Source organism: Camelus dromedarius, chromosome 2 (genome assembly GCF_036321535.1).
Source record: "Camelus dromedarius isolate mCamDro1 chromosome 2, mCamDro1.pat, whole genome shotgun sequence".
In the NCBI taxonomy this organism is placed as follows: Eukaryota; Metazoa; Chordata; class Mammalia; order Artiodactyla; family Camelidae; genus Camelus; species Camelus dromedarius.
The window spans coordinates 116,518,918-116,525,668 of record NC_087437.1 but is presented as its reverse complement, the minus strand read 5'-3'; the positions used below and the strand labels follow the sequence as shown (position 1 = coordinate 116,525,668).

Genomic DNA, 6,751 nt, shown 5'->3' with positions numbered 1-6,751 from the left:
TTTGAAATTGTGTTTAGGATTATACGATCATTTATCAAGGTGAATATTCTTGGTCCTGAAAATTTGTAAAACGTCCACAGTTATAAAGAAGAAAGTAAGACACCCTTGAAATTCATGCTGGAAACTCAACGACCACTTCTGGTAGCGAGTTCATGTGCTTCCTCAGAGTCTGCCTCCTTCTCCTTCTGTCTTCCCTCTTGTCTGTCATTTATCTGTTTTCTTTTTCTTTTTCCAATATTGGAATCAGACTATAGATATGGTGTTGTACCCTAATTTTTTCCCAAGAACTTGGGTTTTCCATATCCTACCAAACCCTTTGCTCCACCAGTTGGGCAGTTTGGATTAAATGCCTTGAAGTGCAAGCCCACGGCCTTGAGGCTGGGGGCCTCCTGGGTGGAGTGGGAGCTCAGCTGGCCTGTGGAACCATTTATAAATAATATTGCCCATTGCAAATATTGATTTTGATGCAATACTTAAGGCATTTTCTAATTTGAAAATATTTTCAACTGAAAAAGTTGCCATTTGCAATTTGTCATGTTGTGAGGATTCTGTTAAGTGTAATAAATATTATGGGATTGGATATTTGACTTGGAAAGTTGCATGAGCACAAAAATTCCTGTATCTCCAAAAAAAGTGATTGGATTTTAGAGTTATACTGACTGGCATATTCTAAGAAAGATTTTTGTTTTTTTGGTATGGTAGTGCTCGAATCTCTTAAAAAATGCAGATCCTTGAAACATCTATGAATTGAAAGAATTGTTTCTTTCCTGGGGCTAAAACAATTGTCTAATTACTGTTCTCAGGATGTTGAATAAACCCCGTTACTTTTTGTTTGGACCAGAGAAATGTGCTAAAATAAATGATCTGGAGAAACTATTATTACTAAAGCTGGGGGCTGTAAGGGAAGGAAAACATTTTCAAAATATTTTCTTTGCAAAATTAGATGTGGGCTTCAGTACGTTTGTTCAGGCTTGGCCTTCATCTCATTCCTACTTTTTGCTTCATAATGCTGCACTTCCTTTAGAGAAATGTTGCCACGACTCCCACCCCCTCACTTTTTTTTTTTTAAAGGGAAGGATTTTAAGTTCATTCCGATTTTAAGTTCATTCCCCTTTTAAGCTATTTAAAAATAATGTTTAAGGGATAGGTTTTGCTGCTAAATGTACAGTTGATCCTTGGTTTAAATATTTGGAAAAAACCAAGGTTTAATATATTTAAATTCTCTTTCAGGTTATTTCAAGATCTTTGAAGACCCAAGAAAAGCCGTGTTGACCAAAAAAAAAAAAAAACAAGACAAATGACTCACAAAGAAAAAAGATGGGGAAGCCAAGGGCAATTAAAGGTAAAGCAAAAAACCCAGATAATCCCACCCTCCTAGTCCAGAATTTTTTTTAATATAAATATGTGAGTATTTTGTATCTTTAATATTTGATATTTGTGGTCCCAAACCTCCAAAGACTTTTTCTTGGAACCTTTGATGTACTTTGAGGGATTGTATTGGTTCCATTGATTCTCTGCCCAGCACCCTCTGCCCAGCACCCTCTGCCCCAAATAAGTTGCCTCTTGCCCAGTATTACCAGTTCCTGCCCTCAACACTATAGAATTTCAAAATCACTGCTTTCTAAGTACTATAGCCATCATGACTCCTTTTTCCACCGCCTTCTACTTTCTTCTGCTCCTTCCAAAAGAATCAAAGGGCCAAGGACGGTGTCTACAGATCTGTGCTTTTATGATGATTATATTTTTCTGTCCTGTTACAAGATTTGGCTTGTAGTTATGTTATAGTCATTTTATTTGACTTCAGTCAAAACCTCATTTCGAGAGGCACACACAGGGAGTGAGTCTCTGCATAATGAATGCAAAAAAAGTAAATAAATACAGGTAGGGGATATCAGCATTTTGTCTACAAAACATGCCCCACAGTTCTGCAAGACTGTCAGACTTCCCTCAAAAAAGCATTCTAGGGGTGGGAAGAAATGATAATGGGGCCCACATAACACTCATGTGGCCACAGAACTTGAGTCTCTCCTCTGCTGAAAATAAGCCAGGAGAGGTGAGTAGACACTGTGGAGTCAAATGTGGTCCCTGAGGCCACGCCCCGTCAGGGCCTGGAATCTTCATCACATAAAATACGGAAAATAAAGGTGTATTAGTTTGCAGGGCTGCTGTAACAAAGTACCCCAGACTGGGCTTAGACAACAGAGATCTATTCTCTCCCAGCTCCGGAGTCTGGATGTCTGAGGTCAGGGCTGGGGTGGGGCTGGCTCCTTCCGAGGGCATGAGGGGGAATCTGCCCCGGACCTCACTCCTTGGCTTGTGGACGGTCATCTTCCCCCTGGGTCTTCACTTGGTCTTCCCTCTACCTATGTCTCCGTGTCACAATGTTCCTTTTTATAAAAAAAAAAAAATGGGGACACCCGTCATATTGGATTAGGGCCTGCCCTGATCACCTCTGTGAAGACGTGGTCTCCTAATACAGTCACATTCTGAGCTACGGGGAGTTTAGACTCTAACACACGAAGGGTCATGTGATTGATGTAGATCAGCCCATGCACCAGCGACTTGTATTCGTTGGAGAAGATAAGCTGTGTCCTACTGCAGAAGTTCAGTCTCTTATTTTTAGACAAATGTAAAGGTACATTTGATTCCTTGTACCTCCGCCTCCTGCTGGTCTGTCTGGCTTACTTGTGGGGCGGGCAGGCACCAGGGCTGGGACTAGGGTAAGCCAAGCGGGGCACCACATTTAAGGAGGTTCTCCTTCTCATATGCTGATTGTGCACCTGCAGGAGCCCGGGAGGGAGCACCTCCTTAAATCGTGAGTCCTGGGGGGTGGGGGTCTCCCTTGCCTCTCCCTTCCTCCCACTCCATGTGGGAGACTGCTGCCTGGGGAAGAATCAGACCTGTGCAGTCCTTAGGGTAGGCTTTGCTGGTGACGGACCGACACGCCTCACACCCACTCTTCTAGAACCAGTGTGCCTAATGATGAGCCCAAGCCATGAACAGATCCACTGTGATGAGCTTACACAGAGCCACCGTGCCTGGAGTGTCTTCACTTAATGACCAGTTAGCTTCAAGTTAAAAATTCAGTTTTGAAAATTAAGAGCAGAGGGAAAAATTAACAGTTTATTTCTTGAGAATTATTTTTCTCAAAATCGCAAGATTTTATGCAGTATCAAAAACGTTGCTTTCCTGTCCATAATGCTTACCACTTAATAAGTGTTTTCAAGTGCCTTGCTCTGGTAGAGGCTTCTGAGGCAACATTCAGTTTAATCTTCACGAAGGCCTTATGGAGTAGGCGGGGGAGGTTAGCCAGAGAGTGGTTCTATTTGGGCCCTAAGCAGTTGGAAGAGCTATTGGCCAGATCTTGTGTTCACACCTGTGTGAATCGCTAAACATCAATTTGGAAGTGGTAACTGAGGGTGATTTCCCGTCCTGACGGCAAATAGGTGGTGTCTCTTCCAACACCATCAACCAGTCTTCCAGCTCTCCAGCACCAACTGAGCACCCTACAATTTGATTCAATTCAGAGTTCGCGTCAGACCCCGCAGGCTGAAGACTCCATCCCACAAGATTGCCCCACCCCAGCCCCCTACTCCAGACGCCAATGGAAAGTATCAGGTCCCTAGGTTACCCACACTCCTGTCCAACTTGGCTACAAAGTGGAGGGTTCCCCCAGTACCCCCTTCAGGATTCAGTAATTGGCTAGAAGGAGTCACAGAACTCAGGCAAATGCTGTCCTTACAGTTTATCATAAAGGGTATGGGTGAACAGACAGATGGGAGTTCACAAGGTGAGGTGTAGAAGGGTCCTGAGCACAGGAGCGTCCATCTCTGTGGAGTTGGGGGGCACCACCCTCTCAGCACGTGGGTGTGTTCACCAACTTGGAAGCTCTCTGAATCCTGTCCTTTAGGGGTTTTATGAGGATTTCATCATGTATGCAAGACTGATTATGAATTCAGTCTCCAGCTCCCAAAGGAGGGGGTGGGGCTGAAAGTTCCAGGCTCCAGGCAAGGCTTGGTCTTTCTGAGTCCATGCTGAAGCTGTCTGGGGGTCCGCCAAGAGCCACTCCGTTAGAACAAAACCTGCTTCTGTCACCCTCATCACTCAGGAAGTTCCATGGGTTTTAAGAGCTCTGCACGGGGAACTGGCAACAAAGACCACATATGATTTTTATGCCACAGTAACGTTATCCCCATTTCACAGATGTGGCACTAAAGGCCATGGAGGATAGCATGACCTTTTCTAGGTTTCCGAGGAGGAAAAGAGGAAAACCCAGTCTGGCCCCCACCCCCATCCAACTCTGCCCCTCTACTGGGAAGCTGCTGTGCCTTCTTGGAGTGCCCCCTGGCCGCCTCCCCTCCCACGCCGACCCTGAGGTGCCTGGGAGCCCAGAACTCCTGCCTGGACGGGCCTGATCATCTTCCGGGTCTTCATGTGCCTCTTTCCTGGAGCCCATCTCCTTGGGCAGGTCCTGTGTGTGTTTCCCTAGGCCTGAAGGATGGCCAGCAAGGTTGCTGTTTAACAGAACATGGCCATATAGACTGGGTGTCCGCATGACTGGGAGAAGGTGGGGAGTGCCTCGCCAAGGGGACAGAACTGGGTTGGGAAGAGAAGAGGGGAAGGGCGTGTCCATGTCTGTTCTGGCCCCAGCCCTGCAGATATTCAGGGCGACTCTTGACCATTTTGCAGCATTGCTTCCCTAATTACAGTCCTCTTGGACTGTTTTCCTCTTGGCCCTGTGCACCAGTCCACACTTGGTGCAATTATAGCTAAAGCATCCCAAATCAAGTATTTGTGTCTGTTTAGTAAACCATTGGGCTTTTAAAAAGTAAGAATGAAGATGGGAGCATTTTATTTTTCAAACTACCCGATAATAAAGGAATACTGGATCATGAAATGCAAAGTCATAAACGCATACATTCCCAAACGAATTTATCACAAGAAATATATATGAAAGAAAAGGGTTTTTAGACAGCGTGGATTCAAGTTCTACGAGGGTTCAAGGGCAGGTAAGATAGAAAGCAAAAAGCTCCCACAGTGACATAAAAGCATCATGTCATTCATTCATCAACGACTGAATATTTGAGAAATGACCATTAGAAACATAAAAGTAAGTTAGAAGTGCTCTTCAAAAGTCCACAAAATACCTCTCAAATGACAAAAAAGAGCAGGCACCAGATGCCCTCAGAGACGGTCGAGGGCATTTGTGGAGGGAGGAGGAGCAGGAAGGATGGTAGAGCTTCCATCCTCCTGAGATTTAGGTGCGTTGCTTTTTAGGGGGTCTGGTTTGGAGATTCGCAGCACCATTCACATTGAATGGCTGATGAATCCCTTGGGTTGACAGTGATCCTGGTGGTGGCGGTGGGTTAGGGTCACATGCTCTGACTCCCTGAGATGGGGGAGCTGGGAGGAACTTTTGTTCCTGCTTCCCTGCCTTCCTGCCAACCCACATGCCTCTTGATCTTCAAAACTCCTTGGCGGCACCTCCTTGGCTTTCCGTGTGAGTCCGCTCTCTCCCTGGTCTAAGTATTCCCCTCACCCCTCGTTTGGCACTGCCACTGGCTGCCTGCTCCCAGAACTGAGCTCTCGGTGTCTGTGTGAACTGTTTCCCCATCTCCATCCCTTGAGGGGTGGGACAGTGTTGCATCTGGAATCTATACATGCGCTTCCCTGCAGTTTCATCTTTAGGCATTGAAAATATCCCAAACTTCCCCATAAAAGATGCGAGACATAAACAGTCGTTATTAAGTTTATGTCTTGCTTTGTTACAGACTGAATGGCCTTGGTAACTTCTGTGATGTTTCTGTGGCCTTGGATATCCTGAATGTCGAACCCATTTCATTGCATTTGGAATCCCCAGCAGGCTGGCAGGGTCCCACCATGTGAAGTGAGAAGTCAGCTGCCCCTGGGAAGGGCTCTGAGAATCCCAGAGTCCTCTGGTAGAAGTTTCTCAGTTACGCTTCAGTTTTTCCAAACTCATTCTGAGGGCGGGAACGGGGTTTGAGATCATGTCTCTTAGATGGATGGAAATGGTTTGTTTGTGGGTTGGGATGAAGTTGGTTTCCTTTGAAAGCCCTGGTGGAGTCTCCTTTCATCTCTCTAGCTGGGAAAGTTTCAAGGGGCACCTTGGTAACCTGGTTATTAAGAGCATGGAATGTATATCAGTGATTTACTGTCACAGAAATGCTGTGTAACAATATATCTCAAATCCCAGCAGTTTAAAACAAGTAGCATTTGAACAGCAAGGTCCCCTCCTGTTTAGCACAAGGAACTATATTCAATGATGTGTAGTAACAGATAATGAAAAAGAATATAAAAATATACATATATATATGTATAACTGAGTCACTATGCTGTACATCAGAAACTGATGCAACATTGTAAATCAACTATACTTCAATTAAAAAAAAGACAGAAAAAATTTCCCCTAAAACAAGAAACATTTGTTAGCTCTTGAGCCAGTGGGTCGGTCTCAGGTTGACCTTGCCTGGACAGTTTTAGGTTTTGCTGTCTCCCTCCCATGCCTGGAATCTGTTGGTCCCTCAGATGGACCATCTAGAGTGGTCCTGGCTGGGGAGACTGGGTGACTGGGCTTTGCTCCGCGTGCCTCTCATCCTCAGCACGTGAGCCTGGGCGTGTTCCCATGGGGGTGGAAAGCTGCAAGTGGAAGCACTTGATGCCTCTGGAAGCTTCGGCTGGGAACCGACACACTGTCCTTCTGCTGAGATCTGTGGGATGCAGCGAGTCCCGT

General features: G+C 45.5%; 1 protein-coding gene across 3 annotated transcripts in view; it reads left to right on the top strand.

Annotated features, from left to right (window-relative positions):
• Positions 1–1,262: 1,262 nt before the first annotated feature.
• ERG (ETS transcription factor ERG) overlaps positions 1,263–6,751 on the top strand; it is a 175,755-nt gene continuing 170,266 nt past the window's right edge. Inside the window, exon 1 of one of the 3 annotated variants that reach the window (XM_064475986.1) lies at positions 1,263–1,342. The gene's annotated coding sequence lies outside the window, so the exon portion shown is untranslated. The remainder of the gene's footprint in view (positions 1,343–6,751) is intronic. The other 2 variants (XM_031459501.2, XM_064475981.1) reach the window with 2 other exon arrangements.